Here is a 25,551-nt window from a genome sequence, read left to right as displayed (position 1 = left end):
GAACTGTTTGATGAGCCATCAAACGTAGGCAAGTGGAATCTACTCGCTGCACGGTGGGTGTCACCATCATGATAATGTCGGTACCCTCTGTGATGGTCGCGGGGTCTACTATCCCGCTGGAGCTGAACAAAATCACGGAATGAGAGGGCTTCCCTGAACTCCTGCCCATAGGCCTGGTACTCTGCAAAATAATCACCCATGTGTCCAGGCTCTGCCTCCTGCTGGGCTACGGCCCCCATGTCTGCTCCTAAGAAAGTGGGCATGGTAGAGCGTGTAGGGGCATGTGAGGCCACCTGCTGCGCAATATCACGTTGCTCTGGCAAATGGTGGGATGCACCTGATCCCTCACTGACCTGGAAAACCCATGGGCTCTCACGTTGTCTGGCCTCTACTGCCGTGAATCTCTGCCCCATCACCTCAATCTGCCTCGATAGATCCTTTACTGATTTGAGTAGCATATCCGCAAATCTCTTCCCGTCATCATCCGCCATTGGAGCCTCCTGCTCTGCGTCCACCACCAGCTCCCTCTGTTCTGCGTCCACCATAGGCTCCCCCTGTTCTGTGTCCACCACCGGAACATAGTCTCCCTCTCTGTAGGTATTCTCCAACCTACGCCCAGCATCTCTGTATCTCCAATCTCTGTAACAGATATAGGGTTTCTCCCCCAATGTCATAGATTGCTAGCTCCACAGGTTGAGCCAGATCTATGCTCTAATACCACTGTAATATCCCATATCAGGAATATACCCCAAACACAAGCAAACTCCAACCAGAGATGGATTGGGAGGGCATTTACCAGATATGTCGCCTCTAAAAAGAGGACGAGATCCGGAGGCTACCTGGCCCTTTCCAGACTCTGTCTAAGAGTATAATAGAAACACACAAGTGGTATAATAGCCGAGAATGCTCACAGAGATACAAGTAACAATGATACTATATATGTCAAATAAACCATAAACAGATACACAATAAATGCGGAGAGAATGCTAAGCCATTTTATTATACTGAGTAATAAAATGAGTACAGGAGGTGATCAGGAAGATGGCACCTCTACTTGCACAAGGCAAGTGAAGAAATACACTCAGAATAGCAAAGGAATGGCCCCTCTCTGATCTGCGTCCAAGCTGCTGGGAAAACTGTTGCGCTATTGTTGCTGCTAGAAATCAAACGAGGATTTGGGACTGCTCCCCTCCTCAGAAAAAGCTGAAACTCTGGAATCAGACTCTACTCAAGAAACCCAAAAAAACCCAGAAAGCTTTCCTGGAATGGCCGACCCTCGAAAATCACCCCCTTGGGGTTCTGCGCAGTTCCTCACTGCTCTGCACTGCCACTGAATAGAACCCTCCGAAACTCAGCCCAAAACTCTGCCAAACTCCTCCAATATGCAAGAGCTGATCTCTTGCTCAATCCCTCGGCTCAAATCCTCCACAAACCCTCAATCCAGACTGCTCCCAAAAAGAACTGCGTCCCTCTCCCAGTGTTGCGCAGTCCTCCAAAACACTGATAAAACCACTGCTGAAATGCTGAAGATACTGCTGCTGAAATGCCAACGAAAATACCTTGCCCGAGCAGGCACTCGAAGTCCCCCGGGGCTAAGGGTGAGATCTCCGAACGGAGACACTCAATGCACTAAATAGTGTTGCAGACTAGCTAAACAGCCAGCGTGCTCTAAGCCAAAACGACTATCACAAATTCACATAATCGAATGATCAAAATGTGGGGGCTCCTCTCTTTTATAGCTTCTGCCTCTCTCAATCCCAATGCTCACCTTCTCTTGCATGATTCCCCTTTTGCCACATGTTCCTCCCCTCCTGTGCAGTCCCTCCATGTGTCTACGTGGGCTCCATTTCTGCATCCCCCTTTTGGCCCCCTTGGCTCTCCCTTTAAGTCACAACGTTGTGCTACTAGGAAGTGACTTTTATTCTAAAAGTGAGTTATGTCCCCCTTTCTCACTTTTTTGTTTACAAAATAACTATACAAGGCAAAATTTGGCAAAATCGAATATTCCAATTTGTTGGGGCTAATTAGGAATATTAAAATATGAGTTGTTAGATGGGTTCATTCAGGGGATTGTTGTGCAGAATTGTTAATTTTAGGTATGTTCTATGTGAAAGCAATTTATTTAAATTTTCACAGTTAGCAATCACATCAGCATTAAAGTAAATTGCAGATAGAATATAAATTGCAGAAGACAAGCCAAAACAAGAGGACACAAGATGTGGTGCTAGCCAGGGACAAACCCCACAATGTGGGGAAACCCTTGATCAATTCTTCTTTTATATTCTTCAAAGTTCAGCAGAGAAAGAGAGAGAGAGAGTACATTTACAATAGAAGTCAATATTTTGACTTTTGATATCTACAGAGATCAGTTGAAGACATATTGCTTCAACTGATTCTCTAAGGTGACTTCTTCACCTATCATAGTGTTGCATCTCGTCCATTAGTTGCACCTTACCATGTAGCACCATCATGCTGCATCATGCATTATCATGCTGCTCATGATCACTATACATCATGTTGTCCATGATCTCATACATCACGTTGCCCATGATCTCATCTATCATGCAGCCCATTCATCATGCTGCCCATGATCATTATGTTGCCCATGATCTCATCTATCATGCTACCCATGATCATTATGCTGCCCATGCTCATGATCTCATTCATCATGATGTTGTCCATGCTCCATGTTGCCCATGATCTCATCTATCATGATGCTGCCCATGCTCATATCATCATGCATCATTATACATCATGCAGTCCATTCATACGTCATGCTGCCAGTAGACCTAATTTGTCATGTTGTTACCTACAGCAATCCTTCCTCTGCCTGTGTATAAGGTGTTACTATTTACAGCGGAATAGGTGACTATATATATCTGCGTATATGTGTCCATTTACAGCTACATATATCTGCGTGTATGTCTCTATTTACATTGGAATATCCTTATGATGAACAACGTGTATGTTCTCTTCATGAACTATATATAGGTCTCCATGATTAGTGTAAGAATGTTCCATAATGAACAGCGTATAAGTGTCTTCAAGAACTGCATGTAAGATAGCTTCATTGACTGCATTGAGATGCCTTCATGACTGCGGCTAGGTGTCTCCATTGACAACGGATTAGGGCATCACGTTGGCTGTGAATAGACGTCTCCATAACTGTGTATAAGGTCTTCCATTCCAGCGTATGAGGTATCTCCATTTCAGCGTATAAACTAGGGTATTCTTCATTAGTGTCTCTCCTTCTCCAAAAACCCAGGACGTGGAGAGGAGATCACATGAAGAATGTATCTCAAATGACTTCAAGTCCTCTCTTATTTATGCTAAAACGTATATGATGAATGGACATGACTATGGGGCTTCCGAGCCTACATAAGTTGCTGGTCGGCTTGATAATAATTCCATAATCAAAATATATTCATATCTCCGTAAATACTTATCGGAATCGGATGATCTTTAGATCAATCCTACACCTCTCGACGGGAGGGATCCAATAAAAATATCAGCTGCCACAAACAAGCTGACCCACATGGAGTTTGGCCCTAGTTGCCAATTTTAACACTCCCTCTCAGCTAGGGAGAACTCCATTTGCTGATCTATATGTCCGACTGTACTATCTCTGCCATCAGTGCCCTGCATTCCTCTGCCCAGCTCTATTGGCTCTGCTCAGCTTTGTTGGCTCTGCTCTGCTCTATTGGCTCTGTTTTGCTTTGCTCAGCTTTGCTGGCTTTGCTGGCTCTGCTCTGCTCTGCTCAACTCTGTTGGCTCTGCTCAGCTCTGCTGGCTCTGCTCTACTCAACTTAGCTCTGTTGAACTATGAAGAATGAGAATTGATCGAGAATGTCTCATACCATTCTCCACTGACCCGTAGTCAGTCTCAGAGTGCGTACCACTGGTCCCAGACCAGTCTCAACCGACCCAAAGTCAGCGTCATAGTGGGTAGCACTCCTACCACTGGTCCCAGACCAGTATCATCAATCTCAGAGTGTGTACCACTGGTTCCAGACCAGTCTCAACCAACCTGAAGTCAGCGTCATAGTATGTACCACTCTCACTGGTCCCAGACCAGTCCTACACTGACCCGAAGTCAATCTCAGAGTATGTACCACTGATCCCAGACCAGTCTCAACCGACCTGAAGTCAGTGTCATAGTAGGTACAACTCCTACCACTGGTCCCAGACCAGTATCATTGATCCCAAATCAATGAAGGTCATCTTAGCATAGGGAGTACGGTAGATACAACGATGCGTCCATCGGTACTACTATGGTCCCTATCTTCATTTCCCTGCTCATTGATCAGATGAGAGGTACTTCCCATGAGTCCCTGACTGCATGGGTAGGATGCCTCGACAGGAGAACTTAATCAATCCCGTCCTCACAGGAGAACTAATCATCCTGCTACAATTGTCATGGAGAACACATCATCCAGACCTCACAGGAGAACTAATCATCCTACTACATTTTGTCATGGAGAACACATCATCCAGACCTCACAGGAGAACTAATCATCCTGCTACATAGGAGAGCGAATCATCCTGTCCCACAAGAGAGCGAATCATCTTGTCCCACAAGAGAGCGAATCATCTTGTTCCAGTGCGCACCACCAGGGGAGGGTGAGTCACCCTATGGCCGTATGTTGTTCCAGTAAGAATCGCAAGCCCCCAGAGCTCAAAGTATGCAACATGCAGGAACCTTTTACAAGGGTCGCTTGACGACTCCAAGTCATATAGGAAAATCACAGATTTGATCTTTCCCTGGGGCTTTGTCAAAATGTCAGCAACCTGTACATCAGTCTCAATGCGATGGAGCCTCCTTGCTCATCGACTTACCATATACCAGATAAGGCATCATTTGATGTTTATCTGCTGGAGCAATCATTGAATACGAGATTCCTTTATAATCGAATCCCACCTCTAGTTGTCACAGAGAATCACAATGGTATTCATCATGTGTACAAACAGCGCACTGAAGAGCTTCCATAACCAGACTGCCTCTCAGGTAGCCATGCTAGCAGCAATATACTCTGCCTCGGAGGTGCTCAAAGCCACCAACTTCTGCTTCCTGCTCAACCAGGATATCAAAGCAGATCCCAAGGATAACCAACACTGAGAAGTGCTCTAGTGATCCTCCACATTGCCTTCCCACTCAGCATTTGAAATATTTTAGGCAGTGTATCTCAATCCATGAGAAATTGTGCCCTGAAGATATCTCAGAAGATTCTAGGCACCAACCTAGTGTAGCTCAACCAAATATGAGCTCACCATACTAACTGCAAAACATATGTCTCGACAGAGGTTCACCAAGAACATCATACGTGAATGAGTTTATGAAACTCAGAGGCATTTCCCAAATCTGGTCCGACATCACTACCATATAACTTCTGAAAGTTAAGATCCTCGAGATAGTCACAAGTTTGCAGTTTATATTTCCACATTCGAAATCCAACTCCCTCTGTTTCCTACAAAAGAGAGGGTTTGCACCTGTCAAACATAGGTGCTGGTACGAGAGGTCTATTATCCACAACCTTTGAGTAATGGTTTGGATCGGTTTCACTCCTAGTGAATCTCAGCTTCATCAGATAGCTATCAATCCTCTCATACTACGCCCGAGGTGTTTTGCTTCAAGCCATAGAGGGCTTTCTTCCACCTGTATACATGAGATTCCCGATCATGAATCTCAAACTCCTCGAGTTGTTTCAAACCTGTGGACCTGCTGCATGAGGGGAATGGTCCCCCTCATAAGATTTTCCTTTGGTACATTTCAGACATGTACCTTCATGCTCCTTTTGAATTCAGGCATCCCTATCATCATTTGACTCACAGACCTCCGGTGCTGTGTCAATGGAAATGGTCCCCAGTGGACTTCCTGCAACTTGATACAACCCTGAACTCAAAAACATCTTTAAAAAATCTATGTACCTTTCCATCAATGAGTGCCACCCTGAAACGTTTGACTTCCATTTCCGAGATGGACATCAGGTTCTCCTTGCGATCAGGTACATAAAAGAGATTTTGGGGTTCCTTTCTTTCTTTGAAGAGTCGACCATTTCCTTGATGACCTACATTACCAGTCATTCCTTTGATCATTGAAGATGTCCTTGGAATGATTGTTTTCTTCATCAAGAGATGTGTCCCTATCCTTCGGACACTCCTTTGCATGATGGTCGAATTTATTGCAACCAAGGCATCTGCCTTTCCTTCCACCCTTAGATCCAAACTTTCCAATGAAGTGATCTTTAGATGGGCCATCAGAAACTTCCGCTGCGCCATTCTGATAATATTCTCTGCTTCGACTTCACCCTGGGTGAATTATGAGGAACCCATTGATCCTTTTGTCTTGTCCCAACTGTCTTTGGTGATTTCTCTTTCACTCTTGCTTGGGCATTGTCTTCACCTCGGCTCTGATACCATGTTAATTTTAGGTATGTTCTATGCGAGACCAATTTATTTAAATTTTCACAGTTAGCAATCACATCAGCATTAAAGTAAACTGCAGATAGAACATAAATATAAATCGCAGAAGACAAGCCAAGACAAGAGGACACAAGATGTGGCGCTAGCCAGGGACAAACCCCACAATGTGGGGAAACCCTTGATCAATTCTTCTTTTATATTCTTCAAAGTTCAGCAGAGAAAGAGAGAGAGAGTACATTTACAATAGAAGTCATTATTTTGACTTTTGATATCTGTAGAGATCAGTTGAAGACATATTGCTTCAACTAATTCTCTAAGGTGACTTCTTCACCTATCATAGTGCTGCATCTCTTCCATTCGCTGCACCTTACCGTGTAGCACCATCATGCTGCATCATGCATCATCATGCTGTTCATGATCACTATACATCATGTTGTCCATGATCTCATACATCATGCTGCCCATGCATCATGTTGCCCATGATCTCATCTATCATGCAGCCCATTCATCATGTTGCCCATGATCTCATCTATCATGATGCGCATGATCATTATGCTGCCCATGATCATTATGTTGCCCATGCTCATGATCTCATTCATCATGATGCTGTCCATGCTCCATGTTTCCCATGATCTCATCTATCATGATGCTGCCCATGCTCATATCATCATGCATCATTATACATAATGCAGTCCATTCATACAGCATGCTGCCAGCAGACCTAATTTGTCATGTTGTTACCTACAACAATCCTTCCTCTGCCTGCGTATAAGGTGTTACTATTTACAGCGGAATAGGTGACTATATATATCTACGTATATGTCTCCATTTACAGCTACATATATCTGTGTGTATGTCTCTATTTACATTAGAATATTCTTATGATGAACAGCGTGTATTTTCTCTTCATGAACTATATATAGGTCTCCATGATTAGCGTAAGAATGTTCCATAATGAACAGCGTATAAGTGTCTTCAAGAACTGCATGTAAGATAGCTTCATTGACTGTGTTGAGATGCCTTCATGACTGCGGCTAGGTGTCTCCATTGACAACGGATTAGGGCATCACGTTGGCTGTGAATAGACGTCTCCATAACTGCGTATAAGGTCTTCCATTCCAGCGTATGAGGTATCTCCATTTCAGTGTATAAACTAGGGTATTCTTCATTAGTGTCTCTCCTTCTCCAAAAACCCAAGACATGGAGAGGAGATCACATGAAGAATGTATCTCAAATGACTTCAAGTCCTCTCTTATTTATACTAAAACGTAGATGATGAATGGACATGACTATGGGGCTTCCGAGCCTACATAAGTTGCTGGTCGGATTGATAATAATTCCATAATCAAAATAAATTCATATCTCCGTAAATACTTATCGGAATCGGATGATCTTTAGATAAATTCTACATCTCTCGAAGAGAGGGATCCAATAAAAATATCAGCTGCCACAAACAAGCTGACCCACATGGAGTTTGGCCCTAGCTGCCAACTTTAACAAGAATGTGGTGCAAGTCATAACAGACAATGCAGCTAATTATGTGTCTGCCGGCAAGATGCTTATGGAGAGGCATCACACATTGTTCTGGACTCCGTGTGCAGCACATTGTCTCGATTTGCTACTTGAGGATATGGGGAAACTCTCCTTCATCAAGGAGGTGGTTGATATGGCTAGGAGCGTCCCCAAGTTTATTTATAACCATGCTTTTGTTCTTAGCCTCATGAGGAGGTTCACTAGAAACAAGGAGTTGCGGCGTCCTGCGATCACACGTTTTTCCACAAACTTTATTACTCTTCAGTCTTTGCTTTGATGTCAGTTCGAGTTGAAGCAAATGTTTGTGTCCGATGACTGGCGTAATTGTAGATACAGCAGGAGACGAGACGGGAGAGCCATTGCAAAAATGGTGTACTTTGAGACGTTTTGGCGTGGAGTAGAAGAAGCATGCTCAGTTAGTGAACCTATAGTAAAGTTTCTCAGATTGGTAGATGGGAAGAAGCCTGCAATGGCTTATTTGTATGAGGCCATGGATAGAGCCAAGGAGGCCATTTGTTCTTATTATGCAGACAAGGGTTTTGCTAGCCTTGATAGGCATATGATGTTATGGGATGTGATTGATAGTCAGTGGACAGGGATGCTTCATCGACCCATTCATGCAGCAGCACTCTTCCTCAACCCCGCATTTTCATACAAATGCGGCTTTGATTTTGATGGCAAGGCGATGGAAGGGCTCCATTCCTATATTCATAGGATGGTACCTAATCCTGAGCTTCATAGCAAAATCAATCACAAGATACAGTTTTATCGGGATTGTGTTGGCCTATTTGTCTTTGATGATGCTATTAGGGAAAGGACCCTCTTCATGCCACGTAAGTGACAAGTCATCACTCATTAGAAATTAGAATTTTCAATTTAGAATTACCTTACTTATAATTCTATTTTTTTTTAAATTCAATTATGTAACTTTTATTTGAAAGTTTAATTATGTTTTAAGTTTTTGAATTTTTTATTTCTTTATTTTGTTGTAGATATTTGGTGGCGAAGCTATGGTGCAAGGGCACCAAATTTGCAGAAATTGGCCATAAGAATCTTGAGTCAAACATGTAGCTCTTCAAGGTGTGAGTGCAATTGGAGTGTATTTGAGAAAATACACGCAAAAAAACGCAATAGGTATAACTTTGAGCTCCAGCCTTCAGTTGAGCAATTACACTTATTGTAATTTTTAATTTTTAATTTATGACCTTCAAGTGTCAAGAGTCAAGAGTACAGACTCATTAGTTTTTTTGACACTCTTACAGGTTGGAGTTCGTACGCCTCAATGATTTAGTGTATGTGCATTACAACATCCGACTTCGAGTGAGGCAAATAGAAGCACCAATGGATCCAGATGCCATTTCCTTAGACAATATTGATGTATTGTCTCAGTGGAGGGTGGAGTCTGAGGAGCCCATCTTGGAGGAGTCACCTTCATGGTTAGAGCCAGATGATCCATTAGAACAGGGGTAGCAAGAGGAGGAGGAGGAGGAGGAGGAGGAGCAGGAGCAGGAGGAGGAGGAGGAGGACACTGTGGGAGCATCAGCATCAACACCATCTGCTATAGATATAGGAGAGCACAGCTCCACACCTAGCACTCATTATTTGACATTAGGTGCAAAGGTAGGGCCAGGGCCTTCTACTACTAGGGGCAAGCCTGGCAAACAGCCCATCATGTTTTCCTGTAAAAGGGGGAGAGGGCAGTGATTTCAGATAGATAACTGCTAGTTTTATTTGTTTTGCTACATATAACTCATGATGATGAGATACTTTTATATATGTGATGTTATTTTGTATTGGTTCTCCACATTTGAGTCCTTGATTGGACAATTATCAGGGATCAACAGGATTTGGTACTGCCTTTGATGTATCATTTCTATTGGACATCATATATATCAGTGCTTTCTTCATATTTATGTGCCAATGTGTTTATTTCATGTTGTTATTGCTTTATATGTTTAAAAATCTGAAAAAATAAAAATAAATAAATAAATGAATATATTATGCATTTTTTATGCTTGTTGGTATTTGCCGATATTGTCAATAAGATGTTTTTTGGACCGTCGCCGATACCGATATTTTCAACATTGGAAAAATACAATAGATAATAGAATGGTGCACATGGGCTTGTCTCAATGGACAAGCATAACCAAACCCAGGTGAGAAATGGTTGAACCGATGACTGCTCCAACTGTTGCACCAATCTGCACTGTGCCGCCCAGAAAATTGCCTTTTCTGTTACGCTCAAATGGCTGGAAACACCACTTCCTGTGCTCAGAGAATTATAGGATTTGAGCCCCAAACTCCTTGGCCTAAATTCAGAAAAACCCACAAAGCAATTTAACTGATTTAGACTTCTGAAATTCGATCCCCAAGGAGCCCAACTTCAACTGCAACTGCCAAACTCGGCTTGCTGGATTCTGTATTTTAATCCTCCCGGAAAATGTACCAAAGTGTTGGGCTGACCCCTAATACAAATCCCTTGAATTTCCGGATGAATTTCCGGTCTGTAGCACCTGCTCCTAAGCCCCACAAAAATGTTGTACTCGCCCTCTGCACTGTCCCCAAGCCCAGTAATTCAAACAGCTAGGATGCTAGCTTTGTTGGCTCCAAAACTCTCAAGAAATGTTGGCCTACTGCTGCTCTCCCAATCCTCTGACTCTCCCAGCAAATGACTGATCAATGGTGGCTCCAACTCCTCCTACGTATTCTCCAGATAGCCCAGAAATACGCACTCCCTGTATGTGGCTGAATGGTAGTGTTGTGACACACTCTCAGATCTCCTGAAATGCTTATGGAATTGCCTCCCTAGGGCGGGCACAAAAGTTCCCTCGAAGGAAAGGTTGAATCTCCAACTTGAGAGATTCGTGGCTAAACAACCGATTGACTCAGCTAAACAGCAGAGCGAACAGTCAAGTAATTTCGATTTGCAAGGTGTAAGAATGAATCCAAATGAGAGCTTCCTCCTCCTTTTATCTCCTTGGGCCTTCCTTGCCTCATGTGGGCCCCTCCATCCAGCTATTCGAATTCCCTCCAAGCCATTTGAATGGCCTAGTTCGAATTCACATGTGGGTGGCCCCCACATTCCACTAGCAGCCAAATAAAGTCGAATTTCCTCCTAAGTCCCTAAGTCGAAAATGTTGGGTTCTTTTCCTTAGCCAAAATTGTGCAAAATTGTGTAGCAACACCCTATTACAAATGTATTTGAGAAGGGACATGACAGTCCTCCCCTCCCAAATGTTGCTTGCCCTCAAGCAACCTCAAAGTTGGGTGCTCCAAAATATGCTCACCCTCCCAGGTGGCATCCTCATCTGGCAAGTTCTTCCAATGCACCAAGAACTCCCTGATGGTCCTACTCCTCAATTTCCTTTCCCTTTTCTCCAAGATAGCCTCAGGTTCCAAACCGAGTAGCCCTCATCATCCAGTGGGGGTAACTCTATTGCTCCTGTCACCTGTTGCCCCAGCACCTTTTCAAGGCATGAGACATGAAATACGTAGTGGATCCTACTCCCCAGAAATAGCTCCAGCTCATAGGCCACCTCCCCAACTCGTCTGATCACTCAGTATGGCCCATAGAAGCGGGATTATAGCTTTTCAACCCCCTTCTGCTTCAACGTGGATTGCCTGTAAGGTTGTAGTCAAAGGTACACCAAGTCCCCCTCCTCGAAATGCCTCTCTGTCCTATGCCGGTCTACGTACACCTTCTGCTAGTTTTGGGTTGTCACCAAGTTATCCTTGAGAGCCTTGAGGATGTCTTGGCTCTCTTGGATCCAATCTTTGGCCTTTGGGGCCCAACTGTCTCCAAAAACAATGTCAGCAATATCCATATAAAGCACGGAAAGGAGTCATACCAATGGACATGTGGTGGGTGGTGTTGTAGCATTACTTGCCTAGATGCAACCACCGGATCCAAGCCCTTTGCTAACCTGTCACGTAGTTCCTCAAGTACCCCTCCAGCCACTGATTAACCCTCTCGGTCTAGCCATTTGTCTGTGGGTGGTAGCTGGTGCTAGGAGTGAGCTCGGTCCCGACCAATCTGAAAAGTTCCTGCCAAAAACCTCCCATGAACCTGTTGTCCCTATCACTCACGATGTCCTTGGGGAGCTCGTGCAATCGGAAGATCTCCCGAAAGAACAATTCTGCAACCTGTGCAGTCATGTATCTGGTGGGGATGGCAAAAAAGTGGGCATATTTGGTCAAACTGTTGACCACTACATAAATGCAGTCCTTCCCCTACATTATGGGGAGCTCTATGATGAAATCCATAGATATACTTTCCCATTTCCCCTCAGGGATGGGAAGCAGATGTAGCAATTTTGCAGGGTGAATCAGCTCCCCCTTGATCCGCTGACATGCCTCACACTCCTGTACGTGCTTCAACACGTCCCCCTTGAGGCCCTTCCATGTGAATCTCTCCCTGACTGCCATATATGTCTTCCGAAACCCCTGGTGCCCGGATAATGGTGAGTCATGTGCTGCCTGGAGCACTCTCTCTCTCAACTGCGAGTTGGGTACCAAGAAAATGCGCCCCTTGTAATAGATGACCTCATCCATCACTCGGTAACGCTCATTTGCATGGGTAGACTAGCTGGTCTCTGAGATAAAGCATTGGCCACCACATTGTGCTTTCCCCGCACATACTCTATATCGAAGTCATAGGCATGCACCTTGCTAACCCATCTCTGCTGCCTATCATTGAGGCCCTGTTGCCCCATGAAGTGACGAAGACTGTTGTGATCAGTTTTCATCCAAACTTGGTGCCCACCAAGTACTGTCAAAATTTGGCCAATGCATGCATGATGGCCAGCATCTCTTTGTCATATATGGAATATGAGCTCATGTGGTAGGAGCTTCTGACTCTCGAAAGCAATGGGATGCCCATCCTGTGACAAAACTGCTCCAACTCCCACCCCGGATGCATCACACTCCATGGTGAAAGGCTGGGAAAAATCTGGAAGTGTCAAGACCGGGCAATTTCTCATCACCTCCTTGAGGCAATCAAAGGCAACATGTGCTCCATCAGTCCATGCGAAAGCCCCTCTCTTGGTCAAATCGGTCAAGGTTGTTGCTAGTTGTGAGAACCCCTTGACAAACTTCCTGTAGTAGGTGCAAATTCCCAAGAAACCCCTCAGCATAGTCACATCTCGTGGTACCGGCCAGTCCTGGATGGCCCGTATCTTCTCCTCATGGATCTTCACCCCATCAGCACCGATAGAGCATCTTTGTCAAGCCAAACTCGCACTTGGATAGTTTGGCATAAAACTGCTTCTCCTCCAGGATGTGTAGTACCTCCTCCAAGTGTTGGAGATGCTCCTCCCATGTCCGGCTATAAATCAGAATGTCATCGAAGAAAACTAGCACAAACCTCCTCCACTGTCCCTGAAAGACATGGTTCATTCATGACTAGAAAGTGGTCGGAGCGTTGGTCAGCCCAAATGGCATGACTAGGAACTCGAAGTGCCCATAATGGCACCGTAAAGCTGTCTTAAGGATATCCTGATCCCTCACCCTGATTTAGTGGTACCCCAAATGCAGATCGATCTTAGAGAAGTACCTGGCTCCTCTAAGCTCATCTATGCGGGGAATGGGGTACCGGTTCTTCAATGTCTTCCAGTTGAGGGCCCAACAGTGAATGCACATGCGAAGGGTTCCATCATTTTTCGCCAGTACTACTGAAGAAGCGAAGGGACTAGAACTTGGCCTGATATGGCCCAATGCTAACACCTCCTGAATGGCTTTCTCTATCTCATCCTTATAGGTCTTGGGATGCCTATAAGGGGTGGTGATCACTGCCTACACACCCGGCTCCAACTCAATAGTGTGCTCAAATCCCCTGTTTGGTGGCTGCCCTGGTGGAATGTCCCCAACCACAACTGCGTATCTGTCTAGTAAAGCCTGTATGTCTGGTGGTGGTGGTTGGGCCTGTCCCCCAACCTTCGAAATCTCAGCTCTACTGCCCACACAATGTCCCCATATCGTAGATTTGCCTCCATCCTGTGGGTTGAGACTGTCTGAGGTGGATAGGACTACATGCCTTTCAGAACTACCAGTTTCCCATCTGGCCTAATGAACTCCATCTTTGGCTTCCTCCAATCAGTAGTGACTCACCCAAGGGAGTATAGCCACTAGACACTCATCACCATGTTGGTGTTTGGCACATCGACCACAAATAAATGGTCTGTCATTGAGTAGTTCCCCATAACTATTGTCAAGGAAGGCACATATCGAGTGCACTGTATGGTGCGGTCACCTGGTACTAGGACTAAAAAACCCTCAAACTCAACCGTGGTGAGGCCCCTCCTCTGAACCAACTCGGCATCTATGAAGTTGTGGATAGCCCCACTGTCAACTAGGACTGACACCCGCTGCCCCTATATGGTGCCTCTGATCCTCAATGTCAAAAATTTGGGAACCCCGCATAAGGAAGCAAGGACTCCCTCGCATGGGGCAAGGGATGCCCCTCCCTGTGGAGGTGGCGGTGGCTGCCGAACTCTCACCATCTCCCACACCACACTCCTGCTCCACCTCGTCCTCCTGGTCACTATCTAAAAAAACCTCAATATAGTGTGCTTTGTTGGCAGTGCACCGATGGCCTGGTGCCCAGGGCTCCCTACATGTGAAGCACAACTTCCTCCTCCTGAGGTCCTTTCGTGTCTCATCATCTAGTTGCCCCCACCCCTGTGTGGTCCTCTGAGGTGGAGGTCTAGTCTCATGCCCCTTCTATGGAAAAGGGGTTCGTGCAAGAAAAGGCGCTCTAGTCTTGGGGATGGCCCCATGTAGATCTCTGGTGCACAAAATTTCCTCCTACAGCATGGAGGGTCTGCGTGACTCCACTAGTCCAAGCAAGGGCTCAAGTAAGCCCTCAATGAAGGTGTATACCCTCCTCGCCTCTGATAGATCCAGAACCATCACTAATACTCGCAGAAACTCTGAGATGTATTGCTTCGGGTTGTCTGTCTGGCGCAGTTGGGTCAGCTCTCTGAAATGGGCCTCTGGATCTCTCTGGTCAAAACACTCCACTGCTCTCTTGGTGAAATCCTCATAAGAAGCCACATTGGCATGCCCTAGGATGGCCAAGCCATGAAACCACCAGTCACGGGCTTCCCCCTCCATATGCAACGTGGCCATCTTTATGGATTCCTATTTTGTCATTTGGTTGAGCTGGAAGTAGGTATCCATCTTCTCAACCCAAGCCCAAGCTATGCACTTGGAAGTGCCATCGAAAGCAGGGAAGTACATACTCCCTATGGTCCTTTGCAGCAAATAATTCTGGGTTCCCTGTCCTCCATAACCCTTGTTCTTCTCACTTTTCTTAAGCTTGCAAAAATCTCTGAAAGAGAGTGTTTCCCTAAAGTCTGCATCCATAGATTGCCATCTCTGAAATAATCTCCCATCTGAATGGGATCTTCACCCCTTGCTAGTTTGATTTGTGCTACTGGTACGAAAAAGGGCAGTGAGGTGTGAGTTGGGCCACTAGCAGATAGGTGTTGCGCAACTGGTAAGGGGTGACCAAATGGCTGAGAGGCTCTAGAAGTTTCCCCAAATAGAAACCCTCTAGGAGTGGTCCTCTCTCTGTTTGCCGCTTTATCTCTTCCAGCATATCTTTTTGGCCCTTGGCAAAGTCATTCAAGGCTCTCAGGAGGCTGTCGAAAGCCATCTCTTCCCTGCTCTTGGGTTCCACCATGTCCTCCCCTTCTACCACTATTTTCCCTCTGTCCTCCGTGTCTGGAGTAATCTCCAGCTCTCTTTCTTTGCTCTGGTACCTCTGCCTTCGGTATGTGATGTTTTATTAGTCCCCTTCTCCCATAGGAGAGAATCCCCACAGTTGAGCCAAGAATTAGGCTCTGCTACCACTGTAATGTTCCTAAATAGGAATACTAGTGATATAAAGCAAATAATTTGTTCAACAAAATATAAAAACGAAATATGTATTAAGCACCCATAAAAATGCTAGAAATAATGAATTGCTGAGCCATTTTATTACTTCTTTGAGGGAAAAATACAATAGATAATAGAATGGTGCACCTGGGCTTGTCTCAATGGACAAGCATGACCAAACCCAGGTGAGAAATGGTTGAACCGATGACTGCTCCAACTGTTGCACCAATCTGCACTGCGCTGCCTAGAAAACTGCCTTTTCTGCTAAGTTCGAATGGCTGGAAACACCACTTCCTGTGCTCAGAAAATTATAAGATTTGAGCCCCAGACTCCTTGGCCTAAACCCAAAAAAACCCACGAAGGAATTTAGTTGGTTTAGACTTCTGAAATTCGACCCCCAAGGAGCCCAACTTCAGCTACAACTGCAAAACTCGGCCTGTTGGATTCTGCCTGTAAATCCTCCTGGAAAATGTCCCAAAGTGTTGGGCTGACCCCTACTACAAATCCCCTGACTTCCCGGATGAGCTTCCGGCCTGTAGCACCTACTCCTAAGCCCCACGAAAATGCTGGACTAGCCCTCTGCGCTGTCCCCAAGCCCAGTAATTCAAACTGCTAGGATGTTGGCTCCAAAACTCTCAAGAAATGTTCGCCTGTTGTTGTTGTCCTAATCCTCTGACTCTCCCGGCAAATGACTAATCAATGGTGGCTCCAACCCCTCTTGCGTATTCTCCAGATAACCCAGAAATATGCACTCCTTGTATGTGGTTGAATGGTAGTGTTGTGACACACTCCTAGATCTCCTGAAATACTTATGGAACTGCCTCCCTAGGGCAGGCACGGAAGGTCCCCTGAAGGAAAGGTTGAATCTCCCGCTTGAGAGATTTGTGGCTAAATAGTCAGTTGACTCAGCTAAATAGCAGAGTGAACAGTCAAGTAATTTCGATTTGCAAGGTGTAAGAATGACTCCAAATGAGAGCTTCCTCCTCCTTTTATCTCCTTGGGCCTTCCTTGCCTCATGTGGGCCCCTCCATCCAGCTATTTGAATTCCCTCCAAGCCATTTGAATGGCCTAGTTCGAATTCACATGTGGGTGGCCCCCACATTCCACTAGCAGCCAAATAAAGTTGAATTTCCTCCTATGTCCCTAAGTCGAAAATGCTGGGTTTTTTTCCTTAGCCAAAATTGTGCAAAATTCTGTAGCAACACCCTATTACAAATGTATTTGAGAAGGGACATGACATCATATACCATAAACCTAACCCTTGAATCCTCCTTTCCTTTCCCTAGAAGACATTGTACTTTGCTTAGGAAGCAACCAATCCTTATCCTTCTAACTCTTCCGGGAAGGGGATTGTCTAGGTCACTCCATATCATTTTATTGACTTATCCTTCATCGGTCACTCCATAATATACCGAGTCTCCTTCCATCGGTGAAAGTCTGTGAATAGAAGGGAGCCTTAGATGTGGTGACAGTGGGCTAAGTCTCCATTTGTTGCCCTTGGCCTAGCATTTTCCCTTTAGGGATCCCCTTTAGGTCCCCTGCTAGTTTGAGCGATAACATTCCTCACCTTTCTTTGTGCCAAGATTTGTGCCTGGAGGGCAACCTTCTATTCGGTCGATGGTGGAATCGAAGAAGGAAGAGGCTAACAAAATTGTGGCCAAATGCTTTCTATGGAGTGACATACCACTCAACATTGCCAAGAACAACCCATTGTACCATTCTGTGTTTGAAGTTGCTGCCATTGTTGGTTCGACATACAAGGGGCCTTCTTATAATGACTTGAGAGGGCATCTCCTTCAAGGGGAAAAGGTTGATTGCACAAGGAGATTGGTTGAGTTGAAAGAATCATGGGAGATCACAAGATGCACCGTTATGTCAAATGGTTGGATAGATGGGAAGGGCAAGTCCATTATGAATTTCTTGGTTAATTATCCCAGGGGGGCAATGTTTATCAAATCTATTGATGCATCTACATATGTTAAAGATGCATAATTATTATGTGAGTTATTGGATAACTTCATTCTAGAGATAGGTCTGCAATATGTTGTCCAAGTCATTATAAACAATGCTACTAACTATGTTGCTGCAAGCAAGTTGCTCATGGAGAGTTATTGAACCTTATATTGGAATCCTTGTGCTTCCCATTGCATTGATTTGATGCTAGAGGACATCGGAAAAAATCCTTGGATCAAGGAAATTGTTGAGTCAGGTAGGAGTGTTACAAAATGTATATACAATCATACATTTGTTCTAACTTCTAACACTCTTGAGACAATTCGTAGGGGGGAAGGAGTTGGTTCGTCCTGCTATCACATGTTTTGCAACTAACTTCATTTCTCTTCAATCTCTTCGCAATTTGATGTTTAATTTGCAGAGGATGTTTTTCTCAGATGAGTGGAATGCTTATGTCTATAGCACAAAAGTGGATGGCCAAGCCATAGCCCAACTTGTTAGACACAACCAAAGTTTTTGGATGGGAGTGGAGGAGTTGTGTGCTATCAATGAACCTTTAGTAAAGGTTCTTCACTTGGTTGATGGTGAGAAGCTCGCAATGGGCTACTTGTATGAGGCCATGGATAGGGCCAAGGAAGCTATCCATCGATACTATGAGGACAAGGGGGAAGAGGGATTCACTAGACGAGATGAGATATGGGTTGTGATTGACGAGCGATGGAACAACAATCTCCATTATTTGATTCATGCAGCAGGGCTCTACCTCAACCCTGCATTATCTTATGAATGTGGATTCAAGTTTGATGCAGAAGTTACGGAAGGATTTTAACAATGTATTTAGAGGATGGTGTTGACTTTCGCTGAACGCAATGAGATTTCCAAACAACTTAAGGTATGTAAGTTGGGTTCTGGGACATTTGGGTATGATATTGCTATCCAAGACAAGACCGCAAGGATGCTAGGTAAGCTACAAGTAAAATTTATTTCAATTTTCACTTTCAAATTTCAATGCATTTCCTTTCTAAGTTTCTATGACTATCTGTGATTCTATCTGCATTTTGGCGTGTTTAAGAGATACATAAATTAGGTTGAGTTTGTAAGAGTCCAAAAAATAGAAGACTATAGTACTATACAGCATTCAATACTATGTTGCAGGAAACGTGAGGCAGAAGGGCGTTTCTGTACGGAAACGGGTACGAAATGCTGAAACGCGTTTGGTACAGCCCTGAAACGCGTTTCAGGCCGTACTGCCACGTTTCACGAAATTGAAACGTGGCCAGTACGGCCTGAAACGCGTTTCAAGGCCGTACAACCCACGTTTCAGCATTTACTTGTTTTTTATTTATTTATTTTTTATTTTATTTGTTTTCTAATCTATTCTTACGTTAACCTAGTGACTTCTAGTTGCTTCCAGATGCCTATCTAAAGTTATAAAAGTGAACTTTTGCCCTAGCGTTGATATGCAGTTCATGGTAATGTTAACTTCTTAAAGTAAAAGTGATATTCTCCTTTATTTTTCATTTTCATCCTTTTACTCAAATTTTTAACATTACCATGAAATGACTCAGGATGTTTGAGAGTGGTTTCGCCCTCATTGGATTTCATATGGAGAAAGTAGAATTTTAGATCTCACTCAAAATCCAGCAGACTTATCTGTTTTTCAGGATTTCAGGATTGGGGGGATTGCAATGTTTCCATTGGATTTTATCATGTACTAGGGTATGGAACTTGTATTGAATAAAGAGAACCAAGCCCTCTATGCAGGGGAGACTCCCAATAATCAAGAGAATGTAGGGTACTAGGGTATGAAACTTGTATTTAATCAAGAGCATTAAGGTTGTTCGACTATGTAGGAGGAGACTTCCAATCAAGCACGAGACAAGAAATTAGAAATTTCTCGTGGCTGATTTTGGATATTTCTATTTTCATTATGTGATTATTCATGAGTAAATGTGATGCAAATTTAGATACTTATAGTTTATGCATTGACAATTGACAGTTTTATCATAATGTAATAAATTAGAATGTATCATATATGCTTTATGATTGCACATATTTCTTAAATGTATATATATATATATATATATATATATATATATATATATATATATATATATCACGTTTCCCCGTTTCCAAAATTTGGGGAGGTCGTGTTTCGTATCGCTTCCCGTTTCGGAAACTCGTACCCGTTTCCCTGTTTCGTGCAACCTTGATTCAATAGTAGAGATTCATTTCAAGACTAAGAGCTTTCTAGACTAATAAGGAGAACAACACATCTACTATACAAGTTGTAAAGGTAAAGCAGTTTTATGTACAAGTAGTACTATACTATTACATACAGGTGATCTTAGTGACATGACTAATTGGGTTTGTGAAAGTACTCTTGGACAGTGATAACAACATCACTTGTGGTCAATGATATATATATATATAGTTGTAGCAGTATTTGATTCATATGATGTGATTGTTGTCTAATAATAAGTAACTCAGACTTAATAGACTTGACATTTAGACTTAAAAATGACTTGAAGAATAGACTTGAGTCTTGACATTTAGATTTAACAGTGACTTGACACATAAACTTGACATATTGACTTTGTGAAAATTCCTAAACTCGGAATCCCTACTGCAGCAAACTGATGTTACTTCTCCTACTTGTTAATCCATACAAGTTATTTATTGTACTCTACGGTAAATATCGATGTAAATACAACTATAGCATTCACTATTTAAAATAATATGCCGAAACAAGAAACTCAAGAGGATTAATTGCTCAAGCCATTCGGTGACGACTTCTTATATTTCTCCACTCAAACACACAACAGCTTCAAGCATGCAGAGATGTCAATTTAATCTTATGGCACAGATCTTGTAAGAATAAATTTGATTTGTACAAACCCAATGACGATCCTTTTGACAACTAGACTACAGCACAATCTCGGTTCCCTGCTTGGCCTCGATGACATACCGTTCTAGCAACTCCACCCTGAATCAATAAAGAGCTCAGCTCACACACAAATTTACCTGACTTGGAACGTGGTTTGGTGCAGTCAAATAATGGTGACTCGGTCAAGGCGAACAATTTTGGTTGGACTCATCCTTTGGCAACGGAGATTACTGTAACGATACTCACACGCAAACAAATATAGATTGGCCCACCGATTTGCTTGACCTCAGCAAATTCATCCACTAGTCACCTTTCTCACGTCCAAGCAATTAGAGAAATTTAGCCTTATAATAATGCTTGGCATCCACATACAGGGGCTTCAACGTTTGACAAGAACGGACCCTCTCTGCCCATCGCTCTACAACGTCGGTCTCAAAGAAAAAAATAATTGCACCCACCAACCAATTGTGTTCACAGCATAATGAATGCACTATACCACGAACGACTGCACAAAGAGAAATATTAATCGCAATGTGATCTTGGTCAAGAGAGTTGGCTCCACCTTGATATGCTGTGCGGCGGAAATAATAGTCGACATGCGTCAGTCTAACTAGGGAGAAATCGTGGTTGTTCACATTGGTTAGACTCCATAGTTATTGTTTCAATGGGACCCTTCTTAATATATTTAAACTCAGAAATCAGCCCCACCAGTAGATAATAGAGACCGAACCTTCTACGAGTAATCAAGCCCCTGAAAAAAATTACAACTTGGCCCAGATTCTGAGATTATGCGACCTTTCACGATCAGACAATGGCAGAATGGCCCCCCACAAATTCGTGTCATGCATCTATCAGCAATGATGATAAGTTATGTTTACATGGCGGATTTTGGCAACAGGGATCTGTATTTGTGAGTTAATTCACGTCCCTTTGTGCACTTCCTTCAACTCAATGGAAGCTGATTACAACCATCTACGCACACTTCCCCAGATAACGCATTCTCTATGAGTCGCAGGGAGTCACACTACTAATTCAACTTCTATTTGGCCTCTAACTGGAGTGCAATGGTCGAATGTAATGATTCTTCAATAATCAACCCTTTTGACTTTTGTCCCTTGCGAATGTTGCAATAATATAATTGATGCAATTCTCGTGCGAAATACAAATCTAGATCTATTCAATGCCCTTTTTCTTCCACATGAAACTCTCCAACAAATGGTGCTTGCGAATGATAAATCTGGCCGCCAATTTACTAGAGAAAGACCCTCAGGCTGGCAAGAACGCCAGCTTTGATACCACAGTAATATTCCAACAAAAAAAAATTGGCTAATTTAACTCAACAAAATGCATACGTAGAAAGTTCATTCATTTAACAGAAGGTTTCCATGTAAAACATAACAAATAGACCAATGCAATCCAATAACACAATAAAAAGAAAAATCCTTAGCTTATTATATTAGATAAAATCGGAGTTTACATGTTGATACAACCCAAATCGTGGAGATGAGAAAGTGGCCTTAGGGATTGGCTCCAATGTTGCATTGGTACTCCAAAATTGAACTAAAATGCAACTACTAGGCTCTCTTGTGAATTCTGGATGAATTGACCAAGGGGAGAGTTGGGTACTCGCCCACTCTCACTGGATCACCCGAGGGTTTCTATCCCAGAGCTATTATGGTAGCGAATCGAATTCTTCAACCCACACCAAAGACAAATGTTCAAATCCAAGATATCCTCAAATGGTCCCCTCCTCCTCTTTTATAGATCTGATGGACCCCTCTAGAAGCCTTATTTTATTATTATTTTAATCACTTGGTACTTTTCCCTCTTTTAATTTTAATTAAAATACTCTTTTAATTCGGGAAAATGGTAAATCGACCACCATCCCTCCTCAAGCCACTGAAAGTCACTTCCCACCATCTCATCTTGTAGATATTCTCGTTTTGGTTCCAACAAGCTATTACACTAAGGTGTTTCGTCAAGTATTCCTCCCAGAATGCCACCTTAAGCGTAATTAATTGAGTTAGGCCCAAAAATAACTCTGTTTTTCGAAATTTGTCGAAATGCAATGAAACAAAAGGCAAGTTGTGTGGATGAAGGAATATGCTAAGCAAACGCCATTGAATCCCATAGAAACTCCTCAAAACCCCATGAAACCCTTCTAGAAGCCCCTAGGCCCACTGATGGAGTAAACCTACTCTCGTGGCCTCGCTACCACTGACCCTGGAAATCCATCTTGACCATGCCATAAGGGAAACCAAAAAAAAAGAACATGACATATGACTTCTTTCTGAAGTCTAAATTAGGAAAAGGACAATAATTAAAATCAATTAATTCTTTTGGAATATTAATCCAAAGTATTAAGGATAGATAATAAAATTATTTAAGAGAATTAGATATGATCTCAACCGTCGATCTCAAATGAGGCAAGATCTAATTTCAACCTTCAATCACTAAGGAGATTAGGGTTAGGGATTTGACTTAATGAGGTTATAAAATAAGGCTAAGGGAGATGTGAAGACACATAAGTGGAGAAGGCATTTTTTTCTAGAATGAGAGGCTCAGCTAGACTAAAGAGAAGGGAGGAAGAGTGCAGGGAAATTTCGGGAGTACTTCCAAGAGGCCAAGTTCAAGAAATCAAGAGGTCGAGCAGCTGAATTGCAGAGGAGACCAAGTTGTGGAGAGGTCAATTTATCTAGTGGGTCCATTTTCTTGAGTACGGACAAGTTGTATGAGGAGGAAAGGAGACAACTGATTTGCTAGTGTGGGGGGGTGAGTTACATGTTCCAAAAATGCATTTTTCCTGTGTATCTGTGGGTCTAGGCCCAGATTTTCCCAAGGATTTTAATGAAGAAAAATTGTTATGGGTGTATACTTACTGTTGTGATGTGATTGATCTCTCTGATTTTATTTTTCTGTTGCAAATATTTTATTTCAGAAGTTAAATACCAGTGATTTTATTTTCACAACAATTCATAATTTTATTTAACAATTTTATGGGAATTAAAATTGTTGAGGTATAAATAAATCTGAGCTAGTATTGAAAATTGATATCAACCCTCTTGTTCAAACTTGGATTGTGCCTACATGATCCTTACCCCAACCTCCACCTCTTCTCCCTTTCGATCTTCTCTCAGTTCCTCCTCTAAGCTCTTTGCTCAGTCCTCCTTTGTTCCTTCCACCTTCGTCGTCTCAAGCTCAACCTCACTAGGCCCTAGTTTCCAAAACTCCCTTCCCTATTCTAATGAAACCTCTCAGGAACAAGACTCTATCTAGTCTAGGGTTTTAGTCAATCCCTTATCGCAACTGACTCTCCACCTAGCAAAATAGCTAGGCTACCAGTTGCGCTCTCCCCCTCCTCCTTGTCTTCCACCACATTGCATTACCAAGATCACATGCATACCATGTCCACTTCTATAGCTTCACTGATTAGCTCTAGGAGATCTTTGTTTAACACTGCATTCATTATTCGAACCTTCCTTCGACTGGGTCTGTTGAACCAATCACTCTTCTTGCTATTCCCTCGCCCCTCCTCCAATCTTCCATACTATCGTCCCCTCACTCCATTTCTCTTCTTGACTCCGTTAATCTGTTAAAATTCAGCTCTTGAGGAGTGCCTCACTTACAAGCTCGTACTCCCATCTCCCCCCCCTCATCTAACTTTTCTTCCCCGATATCTCCCTTCCTTCCTCTGACCCACGTCCCATCCAATTCTCTTTGCCCCTCCTCTATGGTTTCTCCAACTTTTCCTTCTTGTAATTGTTCTTAATCCACTTCCCTTCGAACCTTAACTCCTCTCAATCACGCTGCAAGCTCCCCTCTTTTTCAAATTCTAAACCTAACTCTACTCAAACCAACCCCACTCTTGTGGAACTTAACAATTCCTGCCCCCCTACCATGATCAATCTTTCTTACACACAACTTTCACCCCTTGCTCTTAGCCTTCCTGATAAAGGCTTTAACTATGCTATTGTCCCCCATAAAATTCCCTATGAAGACATCCTTTGTTCTATTGAATCCATTACTTCTCTCCTTCCCTTGCATGAAGCCAAAGTGCCAAAGAAATTTGCCAAGAAGTGGGTAGATTACTTCACAATTCTAAGCTTCCCAAACCCAATCTTACAAAAGAACTCCTTGCTATTCAGAACCTGAACATCGTGATTTTAAAAGCTGACAGAGGAAATGCCACCATAGTTATGAATTCTTCCGACTACGATGCTAAGATGCTCGATCTTCTCCCCTCATTTTACTTATATCTCTTTCATGCACATTTATAGAGAAAGGAACTCCTCAATGGACGCGCTGCTGAAAGCTGGCATCAATATGACATGGAAGATTGCATATGTTGGAGGATGCAGATGGATAAAGCTTAGAATATTATCAACCCCTATTCCACAAAGTTTGACCTTGACATTTATGCTATGCTACAACTGATAGATAATTAGTTTTAGTTATATTTGTCTATCTTTATTTTCTTAATCAGTTCTTGTGTTTTATCTGGATTTTGTCACTGGACTATACTGGATTAATGTACAGAATGAACATATCTGAATTGGACTATTTTGGATAGGTTCATACGATGCCATATTATACATGGACCCAAGTTATACAGGATTTTTGGGGAAGCCAATTTATATTTTTGGGATATTACATGAGATATGCTGTAGATTGTTGTGGATCTGTTACTCTACAGCAAAGATTTTGGTCTTTGTCGATATCTGTCATGCTCTCGAAGCATCTAAAAAGTGTAACTTTGCTATTATAATAAATAAATCAAATCAAAATTGTTGCTTTGATCTCTTTCCTACAATTGTGACTTACCCAAATACTGATTATTTTTCTTTCTTATCTTGCAAAGGTTCAGAACTAAGAAATTCATAGTA

The 25,551-nt window shown here is 43.0% G+C and overlaps 1 protein-coding gene across 7 annotated transcripts in view; it reads right to left on the bottom strand.

Annotated features, from left to right (window-relative positions):
* The window catches only part of HDA14 (histone deacetylase 14), a 459,743-nt gene that overhangs the window by 285,898 nt on the left and 148,294 nt on the right, over positions 1-25,551 (bottom strand). The gene's annotated exons all lie outside the window — the stretch shown is intronic.

The sequence above is a fragment of the Pinus tabuliformis genome, chromosome 3_2 (assembly GCF_031772625.1).
Source record: "Pinus tabuliformis cultivar Carrire ecotype Pingquan chromosome 3_2, CPIR1, whole genome shotgun sequence".
Lineage (NCBI taxonomy): Eukaryota > Viridiplantae > Streptophyta > Pinopsida > Pinales > Pinaceae > Pinus > Pinus tabuliformis.
This window is presented reverse-complemented; position numbering and strand designations above follow the sequence as displayed.